Source organism: Hylobates moloch, unplaced genomic scaffold, assembly GCF_009828535.3.
Source record: "Hylobates moloch isolate HMO894 unplaced genomic scaffold, HMol_V3 SCAFFOLD_2, whole genome shotgun sequence".
Lineage (NCBI taxonomy): Eukaryota > Metazoa > Chordata > Mammalia > Primates > Hylobatidae > Hylobates > Hylobates moloch.
Genome location: NW_026652277.1, coordinates 144,718,853 through 144,736,923, shown reverse-complemented (window position 1 = coordinate 144,736,923; position 18,071 = coordinate 144,718,853). Strand labels below are relative to the sequence as shown.

At 35.1% G+C, this 18,071-nt stretch overlaps 1 long non-coding RNA gene across 1 annotated transcript in view; it reads left to right on the top strand.

Moving 5' to 3' along the window:
* LOC131382877 (uncharacterized) overlaps window positions 1-17,273 on the top strand; it is a 202,721-nt gene extending 185,448 nt beyond the window's left edge. Inside the window, exon 5 of the long non-coding RNA XR_009212495.1 lies at window positions 17,208-17,273. This is a non-coding gene — a long non-coding RNA (uncharacterized LOC131382877). The remainder of the gene's footprint in view (window positions 1-17,207) is intronic.
* Window positions 17,274-18,071: the final 798 nt, after the last annotated feature.

Here is an 18,071-nt window from a genome sequence, read left to right as displayed (position 1 = left end):
CCATTTTGGTTTCTGTCTAATTTCCCCATGAGTAGGGAATTTGACCAGCAACTCTGGTTAATATGACCAACAGAATCTAGAATCAAATCTGTTCAATTTGACTCATAAAGCATTTAATTAAATGTACTGTCAACAGGACTCCAGGTAGCAGAATGAGGCCAATCTGTGGGTTGAGTATGGTTGGGTTTGCCATCTCTACTTTGCTACGGAAGTTACTACCATCTATTTGCTGTGTGTTTTTAGAAAATTTGTGTATGTGTATGTGTGATTTCAGAAAGGAGGAAAGATAAATTCATGTATTCTAGCTACCATATATAGCTGGAAGCCACATTTCTTTCATTTTTAGACCATATTAATGGCCTAAAAGGCCATAAAGAAAGGACTTTACCTTTCAGTAGCGTTTTACTAGGAAATATTTAACAACCGCTTCACCAAAAACTGAGACATTAAAAAAAAACCCTCTGACTCCAAAACTAAAAAGCTTTGATTTTTGGCATTTGGTATTTTTTATGCTAATACTCCCAACACAGTCAATATCAAGCAACTAATGTGATATCATTGACCAAGAAGTTGGGAAGAGGTGAAAAACGTAAGGCTGCTGTTTCAGAGAAAAAGGACCTTATTATTAGCAATAGCAATAAGCAAATTATCTGCATTTTCTTGTGTTGGTTTCTCATGCTCCAGCACAAGAAAATGTGCTGCCAGGGATTGCTATGGATTGCCATGAGCCAGTGTCACCTGGCTGTAGCACACCACTGAGTCCATGAGTTTAATATGAGAACAAAATTAAAATAACACCTAAAAAAATTCTTCTCCTTTAGATATCTTACGCTTGATTTATTGAGTGATCTCAGATTGCTATTACATATTCTGCCAGAGCAGTGGTGCTAAGATGGCTTCAAAAGGGCCTGGGACATTTGAAGACGGTTTGGCATTTTTCTCTTGGTGCAAGATTCTACCTACGTGCCGTCTCTACTGGATAGCTGTGGGGGGAAATATCCAGCCTAATATTCCTTTAATCTGACCAGTCTACCCACCATTCAAAAAGATAAAGATTCTGGAAGACTTGCTTCATTCATTCACAGCCAAAGTAGCACTATCATAAACATTTCACTGCATGCCATCTCTCACTCTGATTTCAGACTCAGTTGTGTCATAATCTCTTTAGCACCTGACCTTTTGCCTCATTTCCTGTCTATGTCTTAACATTTGTTTCTTGCATCTTCTGTTCAATAATATTCCTCTGATAGTCACTGGTAATCCCTGTGATTATAATAATGCTGGCTCTTTGGCTTACATTTGCTGTCCGGTGCTCTGCAAAACAAATCTGATCCATTCAGGCTGCTGGATTCTATCTCATGTCTGAGAGCTGTCCACAAGGTTGAAGTCCCACCCAGTTTTCTCCAGCTTTTACAAAAGAGGCAAGAGTCTACCCAAAACATGAATGTCCTCTTTAAAATCCCCACCAGATGACCATCAAATTTTTACCTGATTTGTACTTTCTGGGTTGGCAGTAGAATCACAGGAATCAAAAAGTAATATACACTTGGGAGGTATATATAGAAAACTATTTCAATAAAGATTGGATTTGGAATCTACTTCAGTATGAATCAGGCATATGCATTAAAAAGTATATAGGATATATTATTTTCATAAGGCATGTAGAATTGCCCAGTTTCAATGTTTCAAATATTATCTGAGTCCTAGGAAATTTGAAGGTGTATGACAGATAGGACTTTTTCTGGATGAAATAGATATTTTGCAGGAAAAGGTCACAAATATTTGAAAACAGATGATCTTGAAAATGACTTTACTACCCCGTACAACAGTTTCTGATATTTAAGCATGTAGAAAACATAGTCTGAGTACTCATATGAAGAATGATGTTAGCAACTGCATAAGACCTTTCAACCTAGGCAAGTCTTTGTTCTGTCTTCCTTAATGCTTAATGTTCTTTTCTACTTAACATTCTCTTATTTTACTTTTTTGACATTTTATTTTTTCTGTATTTTATATATTCTTATATGTTGTGAATTAAAACAGGGTATGAACAAATGCATAAAATCTTCACTGGTTTTGTTTCCGTTTAATTCATGAAAAAGTTTAAAATAAAACACGCCTTTAGCTAAATTTCCTGTATATTCTACACTTTTTCACGTCCTGTCAGAGTATAAGGAGAATGCGCTCTACTTAGAAATACTACCTCAGTGTTTGGCACCATGGGAATTACTGTGGATTGTTTGGAAGTCAGAAATTCATAAAATTTTAGAATGTATTAAAGCCTTAGAAATTAAAAATGACTGTTTTTCTTTCTGAACAAAGGAGAAAACTGAGCTCCTTGGGGGTGAAAATAACACGATCAATGTCATACAATTAGTTAATGGCAAAACCAGGACCTCAGTGCAAATCTCGCTATATCAAATTCAACATTTTATTTGCTATAACCTGCGTTATCATTTTAGCTTGATATTGAAAAATGGATTAGAATTGCACAATTCAAACATGAAAATGAATGCTACTTAAAAGACAAGATAATACTCTTAGGGAATGTGGCGCTAATTCATAGTGAATTACTTGAGGAAATTGAACTCACAACCAGTATGTAGAGACAGGTCCCCAGGTTAAAAAGTGAGTTGCAGATTTTAAAAACTCAGAGTATTTTGTGACCAACAGCATTTGAAGTTATACAAATCAGATAAAGATAATCAAATCTCATACCACAGCACAGAAATTGATTGCCCCGGGGATCCAGCGCCTCCTTCTCTTTCTCCCTCCCTCTCCCTTATGAAGTAATTTCTTGGCCCTTAGAACTGTTTTCACAATTTATTCAAAGTGTTGCTGCCAGAGACCCATCCCATTTGGCACAAAGAAGGGAACAAAGCCCCCAACAACTCCATTGCTTTCTTCAAGGGACTTGACTCCCACTGTCTCTTCATTTCTTGGCTTTGGGAAATGACAGATTGCAGAATCAGATGTTGCACAGAAGTCATGATAACAACTTAGAAAGATGATCGTTCCTTGCTTGCTTGTTTTGTCAGGTTTTCTTTCCTTCATCTTTTTTTTTTTTTTTTACTAGAAAGTTTATAATATGTATTTCCAAAATTGAAAGAAAGATTTTTTTTTTAGCTCTGTCTTCACAGGTATCAGATTCTCCCTGGCAAGAGAGCAACTACTGACCCTCCAGAAGGCCTGGCTGATTATTTCTGTAGGTGTATCAACTTATTTCACAAGATGCTAGTGCATTTCAATCACCTTAGAATTCACTTAGCACCTCTTTCCTACATGAACTTGATAAAATAAGAATAACTTTTTGATTATTTTGTAAACAATTGTTTATACATGTCAGAAACCAAGCTCAAGGGAGTGTGTTTTCTGTAGTACGAAGAGCACATATGTACTAAGAATCAGGATTTAGGGGTTTGAGAGCATGTCCACCTACTTACTAGCCTAGTGGCCCTGAGAAAATCACATCTTAGCTTCAATGTCCTCACCTATAAAATGAGGATAATAATACCTACTCTGTCTACTGCATAGCAATGTGTGCTAATCAAATGGAAAAATGCAAGTGAAGGCTTTTCTATAAACCATAGAGTGTTGTGCGAATGGAGGTTATCATTATTACTATCTGAGAAATGTGAAAAGATTAAAGAATAGTTATGTCACAAACAGCCAGACTGATGAAAAATATCAACTTCAATTTGCCTACAAATGATTGTGTATTTAATGGTCCCAGCTCTGTAATATTGCTATCTGTGATGAAGGGTTATAAGTGCATTTTTATCAGGGCATTTATCCTAATCGACTGTGCTAGCGTGGGGTTGTGGAAAGCACGTACATACATGGTGGTGTTTGCTGAAACAGAATTCTGGTGTTGAAAGAGGTCCACGAGAAGAAAGCATTTTTCAAGCTGTGGTCCTGTTCAGAATCATTAACTTGAAATTCTGCAGCATGCCTTGGAACTAGAGTGAAAGAATGATGAGATAGGACTCGTGAGGCCTGGGTTCCAGTGTTGCCTTTGACTAGCACCGAATAACAAGGAGGCAAATGATGATGTGGATAATGTTGATGATGATGAAGATGATAGCAGTAATAACAGTAACTTTTATTGAGTAATTACGTTGGGCCAGGCACTAGGCCAAATGCTTTATAGACATTAAATTATTGAATCCTCTCAACAACTCTGCACCATAATTATCCCCATGTTACAGATGAGGTGATTGAGAATTAGACCTAGAAATCATTGCTACTAAGAGCCAAGATTTAGTCCCGACAGTCTCATTTCCAAACCCAAGCATTTACTGAATACTCTATTGCCTTAATGTTTCTGTGCCTTGGTTATTTCATCTGTAAAGTGCAAAGGTTAGCACAGATTCCCATACAGGGCTCTTCAAACCTGCTATCATTTTGTAAGTATGAATCATTTAAAAAACTCGGTTGAGCAATACAGAACTTCTAAAGCTGCACTTCAGGTGTTCTATACCTTTGAAGTAGAAGAGGAAATAGTACCACCTGAATTTCCCAACACATATTTACTGCTGTCTGGTTTATTTCTTGTTTAACATCTAAACTCTGCTAATGCTTTTCAGAGAGTAGGCAAAGATTCAGACATGGAATTTTTTTTCAAAACTAAATATGACATATTTACTAAATTAAGGATGTTCTTTTAAATTAGAGAAGTATGAGAATGGGGGCACTTAGGAGTTCAAGAAGAAGAAGAGAAAGCTGAGGAAGAGCAGGCATTGTTAGTACTAGTCAAAGGGCTCATTTTGGAACCCTGCTTCATTGATAATGAAAGAGTAGGATAACTTGCCCAATAGAGTACTGGCACAACAGAGGTGGAAAGAATGTTAGAGTTGGAAGGAATCTTAGAGAACCTCTAGTCTCAAGTATTCATTTTACAGATAGGGAAAGAGTGTAGCGGGGAAAGATCACAGGCTTTGGATTTACCCATGTCCACATTTAAATCCCTGTATTGCTACTTGCTATTCTACCTTTGGCCAATTATTAACTTCTGTGAGGCTCTTCAAAGAATAATAGTGCTACCTATCTTGCTCAAATATATGTAAAGCAGCTAGGATAATTCTGGGTGTCTAATAAGCATTCAATACAGATTAGTCCTCCTCCCACTTAAATATCTTATCCTTTGTGAAAGAGTCACAAATTCGACCCCACCAAGGTCCATAAGGTCCTCTAACTTCCACAATCAGCAGTGGTCCCGTTGGAGATTTGTAGCATTCTCCTAAGAATTGCAGTGCTTGCTTTTCTTCCTCTATTGCATCCTTCCACCTCAAGCTGCCATTGTTAAAAAAAAAAAAAATGGCGTTATTTAGCAGGAAAAAGAGAAGGAATAGGAAACTTTTAACCTAAAAAATTGTATCCTAAAAAAAATTCTTTGAGCTTATTCTTTCAGTCAGTTCCTCTTGGGAACTTTTTTCTTCAATTTCCTGTTTTCTCTGATTCCTTCTCTTTGCCTACAAGCACACTAAACAGTGATATTAAATGTAATGTAATGATATTACAACTTGTACTATCACACTAAACAATGGTATTACAACTTGTTTCATATCTCTAAAGAATCATTCAAAGCCTTTATTTAATTGGTAATTATTATTAAATATTTTAAGGTATTAAAATATTTAATCTATTTTAACCCTAAAATATTTAATCTATTTTAATACCTTAAAATATTTAAACTTACTAAAATAACTGAAAAAGTAGTGGTAGTAATTTTACTTACTGTCCTCTCTTTCTCACCTTTCATTTATTTCTGAAGTATTAAGAAACTCCCTAAAACATAGGTAGGCATATCTTATGTCTCCCTGTCTCATACAAATGAGTCAAAATTTCATAACATTCCCATTATCAACTCTATAATCATGAAGTCAATATTTCTATTTTACTTACTATTACAATATTTATATTTAATAACAATATTTAATAGTAATATACTATTACTATTACTATTACAATATTACAATATTTCTAATTTACTTACTATTTTGCCAGTTCTCCTTTTTCCCTATCTCTTGGACTCTCTGATTTCTTAAGCATTTCAAGTAATTTTATTTTTCTATATTCCATTTCTGTTCATCTGCATAGAAACAATATGTAATTTTAAGTATCCTTTTGGAACATCTGACTTTATTTATGTACTGATACATGATAGTTGTACACATTTATGGGGTACATGTGATATTTTGATACAAGTATATAGTGTGAAACAATCTATTGGGATATCCATCATCTCAAACATTAATTATTTCTCTGTGTTGAAAACATTTCAGATCTTCTCTTCTAGCTATTTTGGAAAATACAATAAATTATTTTTAACTATAATCACCCTATTGTGGTATCTAACATTGGAAATTATTCTGTCTATATAATTGTATGGGCATTTACCAATCCCTCTTCATCCTCAAAAAAACTGAAAATCCAGCAATTACAATGCTGGGTAGAGATTCAAAAGAAAGAAAATCAGTATATTGAAGAGATAGCTGCACTCCCGTGTTTATTGCAGCACCATTCACAACAGCCAAGATATAGAGTCAATCTAAGGGTCTATCAATGGATAAATGGATAATAAATATTGCGTATATATACAATGAAGTACTATTCGGCCACAGAAAAGGAAATCCTGTCATTTGCAGCAACATGGATGGAACTGGGGGAATATCAAACTTTAGCAAGTCAGTTACTTGCCAACTTTATTCAGTCTTCACAAAGCATTTCAGACCTAACTTTTAGACAATATTCTGGCACAGATTGTTATCAAATAACTTCTGAAATGTCATAGGTATTTATTATTTGATCTGTTCTTCCTCTGTCAATTCATCTGCATGGTTTTGCCAGAACAATATTTGATTTGATTTGACCCCTTCTCCCCAACTGCATGAGCTCGACAGTGCTTTTACATTGCTTACTAAAGTTACTTTGAACATCTTTTTAAGGTTGAAAATAAAATAATTTGACCCTAATTAAATCTATCTAACTGGATTTTGCATCACTCCCAATAAGTCTTCTATTCCAACCCAGTTAGCTTTCTTACTGTCCACTTAATCCCCTTCCATATACCAGGCTCATGGGGGCCTCTTGGTCTTGATTCACATCATTTCTCCCACTAAAAGCAGCTGGAGCATATTCATGGTGGTTTGCAGTTCCCAAAGCACTCCTGAAGGCATTATTTCATTTGATCCTCCGTGTAATCATAAGAGATAATCAGGATTATTTTTCCCTTTTAGTCACAGGAGAAAGTCCAGAAAGGTTAACAGGCTTGCAAAAATCATATGACTCTCAATGCACCCAAAGTCTTGTGATTTTGAAAAAACTGCATTTACCACAGCAGAACACTTCTTAGACTACTTCCCGAGGCCTCATTAGCTTTCTATTTATTATTCAAGCCTAATTAAATTATTTCTCTTCCTTAAATTGTCTTATGGCTCCAAAAGCCCACAGAGATCTACACAATAGATGTTTAATAAGTATATTCACTTTTATCTCTTAATATTCTGATGATGAATCCAAAGAACTAGAGTGTCATTTTGGCATGGGCAAGGATGGGGTAGTTCTGAGTGCTTACTGTGGTGTTTTGATACTCAAGTTATTTTGGTTGAATGAGGGAATTCTGTTTTGTCTGTATAGGTCAGCGTTTCCTTTGCCTAACATATTCAAAGAAAGGATTTATTCTTGTCTTCAATTATTATTATTTAAAACCACTATTGAGATTAAAAATATTGTTAGAATTCAAAAACAGTCAAATTTAAAAGGACAGGTTTTATTTTTCTTATGGCAATTTAGTGGTAGAATTTACATAATAACTTAATTGACTCAACAATATCCAGTGTTGTTTTTGCCTTTTGTCCAATGATTTTTTTTTTTTTGTTAGACAGAGTCTCCACTCTGTCACCCAGGCTGGAGTTCAGTGGTGCGATCTCCGCTCACTGCAACCATGCAACCTCCATCTCCCAGGTTCAAGCGATTCTCATGTCTCAGCCTCCTGAATAGCAGGAATTACAGGCATGCACTGACAAGCCTGGCTACTTTTTGTATTTTTAGTAGAGACTGATTTTCACCATGCTAGCCAGTCTGGTTTCATACTCTTGGCCTCAAGTTATTTGCCTGCCTCTGCCTCCCAAAGTGCTGGGATTACAGGCATGAGCCGGTCCCAGTGCTTTATTTTTATTATGAGAAATATTATTTGACATTTCAACCTCACTTTAGTTCTCAGTTATTAAATATTTTCTAAGAACAAGGTGTGGCTGCTTAGTTTTCTCTGAAAATGGAAGAAATGTGGATTAGCTAAGTAAAATCAGTGTTATTCCACTGTGATTAACCCCAAGACTGACAAACAAAAATTTCAATTGGCCATCCTATGTGACCTTAAATAATCTTTCTTAGTTGTCATGCTACTTTTACACTGCTAAGTTATCTCTACTTGGCTTGGACCTATTCATATGACACAATTACACATGACAAGCCAAGAACAAATAATATCAAATGCATACTAACATTTCCTAGTCTTTTGGTATTCAACAATCTTGGGAAAAAATAATAGATTGGAAAATCTTTCATATAGCAAAATTGTATTATATATTACATATACTTATTTTAAGTAAAATAAACCCACATCAAATGATATATTTAAAAAAAATTTATCTATACTTATTACAGAAGTATCCATAAAGGGCAAAAAGAATGCAAACCTCATCATGTTTAGTGGGAGAAAAAGCCATCAATTGAGGGGCATACAAGTTATGCTGGATCTAATATGGCGAAGTGACCAATGGAGAAGAGGTTGACAATATTGCAATTGTTGAGATGACAAACCCATGAGTTCCAGGGAGCACTGTGAAAGAGTTGACAAGGCATGGAAGCTTCAGTTAGACCAGTGGATGTGCAGATCCAAGTTGGGGTACAAGTTCAGTTGATGCATAAGGAGTAATTGGGCAGGTCAGAGAGGGCCTATTATGCCACTGTATGGGCTTAGGATATTACTCCAGGTGAGACGGAGCCATTGGAGCATTTTGAACAGAAAGTCTTTCTCTGGCCTCTTTTGAGAAAGGAAGTAAGGAAAAAGTGTGAAACAGAGATACCATTTAGGAAATTTTTGCAATAATCCAAGAGACAATGTCAATTTAGGATAAGGTGGTAGAGATGGGCATGGCTATAACGTGTCAGATTCTAGAATCCTTTAGAAAGTAGAACCAAGAAGATTTTCTGAAGGATTGGATATGGAATATAAGGAAAAGAAAGGAATTAAGCATGATTCGAAAGTTTTTGCCCTGAGTAACTAGAAGAAGGAATTTGTTATTAACATAGATGATAAAGACTGTTCAAAGAGCAGGGTTTGGGGAAGAATATCAGAAATTCATTTTGGAGTTTTATGTTTAAGAAGTAAATTAGACATCTAAATGGAAATGCTGAGTAGGCAGTTGGATGTACAATTCTGTAGATGAGTACTTCAGGGAAGATGTGTGGGCAGGAGTATAATTATGAATTCACTGTGTATAGGTAGTAAAAGAGAGGACAAGATGAGCATCGTTTTCTTTTTCTGATGCTCTTCCCAGGACCAAAACGTCCTAAAATAAAAATGTAGGTTCTGGCTGGGCGCAGTGGCTCAGGCCTGTAATCCCAGCACTTTGGGAGGCCGAGGCGGGCAGATCACGAGGTCAGGAGATCGAGACCATCCTGACGTACACGGTGAAACCCCGTCTCTACTAAAAATACAAGAAAATTAGCCGGGCATGGTGATGTGCGCCTGTAGTCCCAGCTGCTCGGGAGGCTGAGGCAGGAGAATGGCGTAACCCAGGAGGCAGAGCTTGCAGTGAGCCGAGACGCACCACTGCATTCCAGCCTGGGCTACAGACTGAGAGCGAGACTCCGTCTCCAAAAAAAAAAAAAAAAAGAAAATAGGTTCTACTAAATTTTATTTACCAAGACCTGATTTCAGGCTGGGTGAGATCTGGTGGCACGTTGGAATCTAGCTTCTTCTTCCAGGTCTTCGAGATTGTGAAGAGTTCAACAAAAAATAGATTAAGCTCCTTTGAAAGGCAGGATATACATCCTAAATTAAGAAAAAACATGTACTACTGCTATTAAGACAGATTTGTTGACGGTGCTTAGAAGTTTTTCTCATCAGGAGTCAGAAGCCCAGTAACATTTCCATTCATTCACTTCCTGAGTGAGTCATTCATTCCTTAGCCAGAAACACTCATTAAGTACCTTCTATGAGGAACAGGATGGACAAACTTGGTGTGGAATAATGTAAGGTGTGAGGGAGAAGGAAGATTCTTGCCAAGACTTCCGAGGTGTTTAGCTTGAGTGGTGCTTTTTAACCAAGATGGAAATAGCAGCAAGGAGTAGCAGGGCAACTGCGTTTGTGTAGGAAATTATGTTTTTACCTCTTAAAATCAAGAAAATTGCAGGCTACTCAAATGAACTGTCTAGTAGGCAATTGTTGGAGTATGTTCAGAGCTCAGGAGGATATTAGGAAGTGAGAGATTCCAGGCCAGAAACCCTGGACCAATTTTCTCCGAGATCATAGCTATACTGGATCTTTCTTTTTTCTAGATCTAAGCTTAAATGTCACTTCCCTAGTGACTTTTCTTTCTCCTACCTTATTCTCTTTGTGTCCTGTTCTTCATGGCTCTATACCATTTAATTTTTCTTATTTATTTACTTACTTGTTTGGTGTATTTACATATTTAGTGTGTGGCTGTAGTACTCTACTTTAAGTTTCAAGATGGTGATGACCATGATTATTTTATTTCAACTAACATAAATGTCTGGGACATAGTGATCATCAAAGCTGTGTACAATAAATGAATGAGATATACAGTTGGGAATATATAGTACATCACTGGCAATAGAAGCCCAGGATATTAATGAAATTTCTAAGGTTAACAAGGAAGAGGACCAGTGAAATAATCTGAGGACATTTCAACATCAAAGTAAGAAAATAAGAAAGTAATCATTAAGGTGATTTTAAATAACAAAAAGAGAGCAATGCCTTGAAACCAAATGAAGAAAGTGTTTCAAGCACTGCACTTTTTTTTTTTTTTCCAAAGAAAAGCAAAGTTAAACTCCAATTCTTGGTCTTTATTTTTGTAGAAAAATAAAACAAACAGAAATCAAATAAAAACAATCTCTAGTCATTTATTATTTTTGCCCTTCTCCTTCTGACCAACTATGTCTATGAACTACGTATATTGAGTGTATGTTCCTGTACATTTCTAGTTTTTCTTTGGATTTGGAACTATTATTTACTCAGTTAAAAAAAAAACCGTCTAATTTTCTTATAACAGTGTCCAACGTAGCTAAACAATAAAGAAGATGCATTTGCGTGTCTCTCAGTGTGTAATATGTAGAAAGAGTGTATGTATGTGTGTTCCTGTGTGATTTTTTAGGTAAAAGGAGGGTTTGAGTCAATGAAAATATTTCATGAGTCCTATCTAGGTCTACATAAGAGAGCTCTGAAAATGCGAAGTGCATAGGGCCTAAATGTACTGATTAGAAGATCTAAATGTCATCAGGAATGACCCACAGAGTGAATAATTTGTTTCTCTAGGAACATATGGAATCCACTGACTTCAGGAAATATTTTCAGAGCACACACATATTTCTTCAAGACATTAACATCCCAGGGGAAAAGGAGGAATAAAAACATGACAGAGAGTAATTTAAAATGGCAGGTACTGCAGTTTTCTTTTCCTGTGCTGGAAACCTGATATTTGATACCAATGTAGATGATTTTCTTATGATTGCTATAAAAAGTTGATACTGTTCTTTCCAAATTCTCCAAGATTTATTTTTTCCTCCTCCTTTGTGGAATTTTGTTGTTTTTGAATGGCTTAGATTGTGGGTACAAAGAAATCAAAACATTGCACGTTATTTCTTAAAATGTAACCACAAGAAAACGCAAATGTTGAGGCTGTGATTCACAAAAGAATATTGCCTATTAGTTATGGTAGGGTTCAGTGGGAAAATGGAGTCTAAAATTAAATTATATTTCACTAGACTGTAACAATCAATCCTTGATTTTTGTGCATCAGTTGTGTTATTTCTCTGGTTCATTTTAATCTTTTCAGCATTTTAAATAAGATTATAACACCTCAGGAGACTTAAATGCTGGACTTCAGTACAGGCAACCTAGGTTCTTAGTCTCATTTTGCTATGAATGAGATATGTGACTTTTGGCAAATTACTTAAATTCTTTGAGTTTCAACTTCTTTTACTTATAAAAATGGGCTGATACTATTCATCTTAAAAATTATTGTGAGGATTAAAGCTGATAATAGAAATAAATAAATGTGTTTTTCCTTTCTTTGTTTCTAAATGTTCAGTCTTTGGGTGGCTAGTGAAAATGTTAAAATTACTGGGTACATTATTCACAAACCTTGGAGAACATAGTCTTCCATGTGAATCTAAACTTATAAGGCAATACTTGTGGAAAAAAAATTTCAGAATTACTTAAGTGATGTGGTTGTCCTGAAATTAAGCTGTATTATACTGTAGAAAGATGGTTCCTGAGTTTATAAACAATAGGCTTCATCTGAGGATACAGATTTTTATGACAATGGCATTAGTAATGATGATCCACAGTATGAAATACATCTTAATACTGCAACTGCACATTCATGAATGAATGATGAATGAATGAATCCACTAATGAAGCCATCCCATAATGTGAAAACATTTCTTTGCTTTAGATATGAATATATCTGTAACAGAGCCTTTTTTTCTGATTGTATTACTACAAAGAGTGTCTTTACAAGTTTCAAATTTACAAGATTCTTGGCAATCACCTTATTAGCATTTCTTTTTACAGTCTGAAAGATAGTATTATTTTTGGACACAAACTAATCAACAATTGGTCTTCAACCTAAGGAAAACTTAAGTCACCTGCCGTCTGATACTAAAAACTTTTACAAGACAATTTTGTTTGACCACTTAGCTTATTTAGATTGATGTGGTTGTTGTTTAAAAGACTACAGGGCTTTGTTTAAAAGACAACAGCCCTTGCAGGGCTGGCTTCATGGATGTGTTTAGGTCACGCAAGTTTCTGTCCTCAGAAAGGCCCTGTACTTGGTTTAATGCTCTGTTGTTATCATCTTAAAATTCTTAATAATTTTTTTTAAAACTTGTGATTTGTAACTGAAGTTTGATGGGCTAATGGAGCATGCTTATGAGCAGAGAATGTATGAGCAATATGTGTGTTTATAGTTCCTTGCCATCCATTTGTAAAGAGCCTTTTTGATGCACCATCAACAGAATTGCAATGAATCCATGAGGCATGGGGGTTTCAGCAAGACTCAAAGTAAATGCAAGGTTAAGTGTGTTATGGAAGCTGCTATGTTATAGAAGGAAAGAGAGAGATAGGGCAAACCCATAGTTTCTTTTTCTTTCATTCCTTCGTTAGTCATGGGTAAACTGAAGGTAGAGAGTGCAAGTACAATGTGTGCATATTAAGAAATGAAATAAAAACAGGTGAGTTAGTTTTGTGCAGGGTTTATATTGTTCTAGTAAGAACCAAGTGCATATGCATGTATAAACTACACAATAGGAATTGTATAATTTCAATGATCCTGCTTACAATTGGATGTTTTTATATTTGCATTTAAAACTGATGTTGTACAATATAAAAATGAACAGTAAAATCATGTTAAAATTTAAAACTTTAATTATTCTTTATTTAGAATGACATTAAATAGCAAATAAACACACCACGAAGGTTTAAGAGAAAAAGCACAATATAAAAGAAAAAGCTTTATATTTTAATAACTTTTAATGGTACTTTTATCCTGCTTTGTGAACAAGGGACTTTATATCTTCACTTTGCATTGAACCCCATTATTTATTTAGTTGGCCTGAACTGCAAAATCTACCCTCTCTCTCTATATATATATATACATATATAATGTGTATATATATATAATGTGTGTGTGTATATATATATATGATATGTATATGAGTCAATTAAGAAAAACCAGTGGTTAGATAAAAAGGATCATGGGAATTCATGTATCAATTCATTTCTTTCTTTCTTTTTCCACTCAATTATTTATTGAGCTTCTGTTAAATTGTCCTAGAAACTATAGATTCACACAAGTGAACAGGACAGAGCATCACTGCTCTCATGGATTTTGATATGTGGGGAAGGCACTCATTATCATTAAATATTTACGATGACAATTATTTAATTAAAAATATGTTAAGAGATAAGAAGAAAAAAATCCAAGATGTATGAAGGTATATAATAAATGACATCTAACTGCTAATATTGGTTCAAGATCAACTTTAAACTTCCTCTTTCCTACCTAGTAGATGTCAGGCACTGTTTAAGGCAATAAAAATATAATGAACATTGGCCCCAGGAAACTCCCAATTTATTACAAGTATCATGTATTCTTTGTTAATATGTAATAATGTGCAATACTGTTATGACAGAGATGGGTTCAAGGTGAAGCAAACATAAAGCATTCATTTTCTGAGTGTTGGTGATGGGGATTGGGGTAGATAGCCCTTAAAGAAGCGTCCCACTAAGAGGAATGTGGAAGCAATAATTTTTGTAGGATTTGAGAAGTCAATATTTTAATTATTAGGACCTTAAATCGAATGAGTGGAAATCAGAACTAGTGAACTTTCCTATGATATGTTGCCTTTCCCTGGGCTCTAGTGAGAATGTCTCTTCCAGATCTTTATATCTCTCTCTATTGAAACAGAGATTTTACTTGCTCCTGTTCTAGAAAACTCTTTGAGTACCACGTAATTTTTCATCAGTCAATATCTCCTTCTTTGCTATTTAGAACCTTGTTGCTAGGTTAATCATTCTCTGTTGCTGTGCTAACAGAAGTTATAGCAGCTGTGGTTTACCTTAGTAGAGATTCTGTTTATTTGATTAGTATTGCTCATCATTGACCAAAAGATTCAATTCCTTGTCTAACTTTCAAAATGCCCTGTATATTTCTCTCATCTTTAGTCTAATGTCTTTTAATACATAATTTACAAGATTAAATATTCACATCTAAATTCTTTCTAGTATTAGATTTTAACATAGCCAAGAACTCCAACCTACCTAAATCTTTAAGAATATTCACTAGATTAAAATTTCTTTATATATCACATTGTACTGAGTAGGCTACAACATTGCAATATGAAATATTTTCCTTCTTGATTTATAATGAAATTAACTCTAGCTACTAATGGTAACTAGTGAAACTTATGGTAATTTTCCTTGTTTAAAAAGTTGATTTTGGGAGGGATTTCTATAAATTAATGGAATCTTCATCTGAAATACTTTTTCACTCTTTCCTTGAGTGTAACATCTTGCTCTGAATTTTATTCCCTGGTTGCACTGATACACAGTTCCTGCTGTCCCTTTTCTACAGTGCTTAAATTCTCCTAAATTCCAATATTGACATGGATACCACTTAACTGTCTTTCTACAGTTTGTTTTCTGAAAATGAATACTCTATTCAGATTACTGATCTACCATATAATCTCATTCTTATGTCTATATGGATTTATAATTGTTTTCTGGTTCTATCACATGTTTGTGTATTATCTCCCTTCTTGAGAGTGAGGGTCAGATTACTTTGTAAACGTGCATAGTTTGACTAACTTTTGGAATATATATGTCATGAGTGCATAAATTTGAACATTTCTAAAGCAGATTTAATTTAAGGGAATTTTTTTTCTCAAATAATGAGAGGTCTCCAGGTAAACAAATGTACCCATTTTTGTGTGATTTTAGGAAAGGAGAGTCATTTTTAAAAAGTCTTCAAATTATAGGCAGTGGACTAATAGGACCTGAAGGACAAAGTACAAGTACCTCAGAAGTGGTCTCTTGCCCTCAATATTAATGGAAGTATCATTAAAGGTTTTTTCCAATTTCCTTCTTTCATATCTGCATTAAGAAATCTTGGGTACAAAATTCAGACACTTAAAAAAAAGTCTAAGACCATGAAAACCTCACGACTAAATTCATTTCTAATACAGCACAAAGATTCTAGTTCCGCCATTGAGGAATTCTTTCCTTTTATGATTTTAATAATTTATCTAGAATCACAAAATAAACCTCTTCCCAAACTTCATATTATATTCCAAAGTAGAAGTTGCAAGTCAAGAAGTTCATGTTGTAAATTCTAGGGTCTTCTCTGTTAGGATCTGTGCAGATCTCTGGCTGGTTGCTCTATGCCTGGTTCTGGAGCCTTTGCCAGTGCATTCTAAGAAGAACAAGGGAAGACCAGCAAACCACTGCAGAAGAAACTCAGAAGGAAGTGTAATTAACTTCTAGCCTTTCACAGCTTTAGACCTTGGTTTTTGATGAGTAGAAGAATGTCCATCTTGAGAATGAAACAAGTGGAATGAAACTTTATGTTGGTACAACTGCAGTTATCAATGAGAGTGACTTCATCTTCATCCAAATGTATAAGAACAAATTATCTTACCTGACTGAGGGCAAAAAAACTAAGGAATTCCCATAGTCTGACCTGTTATTGAGACATATAATACCTCCACAAGTGATGTTTCAAGTGCCCAACACACAGTGAATATCACAATGAACCAAAGACTGTCATCACTAAAGTAATGTATTTAGTTACTTGGTTAGTGGAACCTGAGTAAAAAGTATCTGATTGTGCTGTTCTGTTCACTCTAAAGTTCAAAGCATTGTCATTTCACCAGGGAGGAGAAAACAAAACAAAACTAAACTAAACTAAAGTAAGACTGAATTACTCTCTAACTTGGAAAACAAGAGGACATGGCAGAACTAGGCCCAAATAATTCAGCTCAGATATCATATTCTTCGTCTTATATCCAGTTCCTAACTTAAAAGAAAGTTGTCTACTATAAGTTCACTTGGCCAACGTTGTCCTATAGTAATACTATTTTAGGTGGTGGTTAGGTTTCCAAGATTAGTACAAATGCCTACTTTATTCAAGAAAACATGCGCCTGAAGTATAAATATGTGCAGAACATGTTTTGTTTTTCACAATGAAATTATATGAGAAAGATTCAAAAATAGTTTCCCATAGATTGGTGCTTGAAGAAAAAGTATACTTTCATTAGACAGAGAGTTAGAAAATGGCAAGTTTGTGTCAGTTTTTAAGGAGATGCACTGGCATTTTCAAGGTCTTCAAAGACTGATAGCATTCATAGAATTTGTGGCTAACTTTACTTAAAATGTTTAACCTTTCTCTTTTCTTATACAGGTAACGTTCCACAGTCCCACACCTGTGTTATCAGCCATACCTTAGGACAGAAGGAACGAGTTTGCAGAAGGGATGGTAAGTGTTTCTGAATGAATCGAGCATGCAATAGGAGATACATGAGAAGGAGTAAATGGCAAGAGCAGTATATTTATAGACAAGGAATAGTACCCAAGATGGAATTATCTCTGTTGTGATAGAAATGAAAATGTAGGAACATTATTGCAGACACAGACCTTCTCAATGAAAAGAAGTAGGTTGTGGAGAAGAGATACTGAGACGTGCATTGGACTTATAAAGAGGACAGGTCCAGAAAGGCCAGAGCAGACACTAGTTCAAACAAAGGAAGAAAATGAAAATGAAGACCCGACCTGGAGAAAAGTTGCATGAGTAAGCAGTATGATCAGAGATCGTCTCATACCCTTGATTACAAATGAAGACAGACTAGCCAGGAAGCTAGACTATTGAGCTAGACAAACTAGATCAATACAGAAACAATACTCAGTTACTGAGTTATTAAGGGCAGATATTGCGATAATCTTCACATGGGTTATTGTATCTTTTCTTCACAAGAACGTCAATGTGGGTATTACGATTATTAAGGGTCATATAGTACATTCATATCCTCAATGTGGATATTACAATTATGAAGGGCCATATAGTACATTCATGTTCTCAGTGTGGATATTACAATTATGAAGGGCCATATAGTACATTCCAGTTTTATAGATGAGAAGACTCTATGATATAGAAACGCTAAATAATTTGTCTAGAGTCATTCAGCTAGTAAGTGGGAGATGAGAGATTTGGACTTAAGAAGTCTGATATTTGCTGTATGCAAATATCCCAAAGGAGCATTAAATGCTC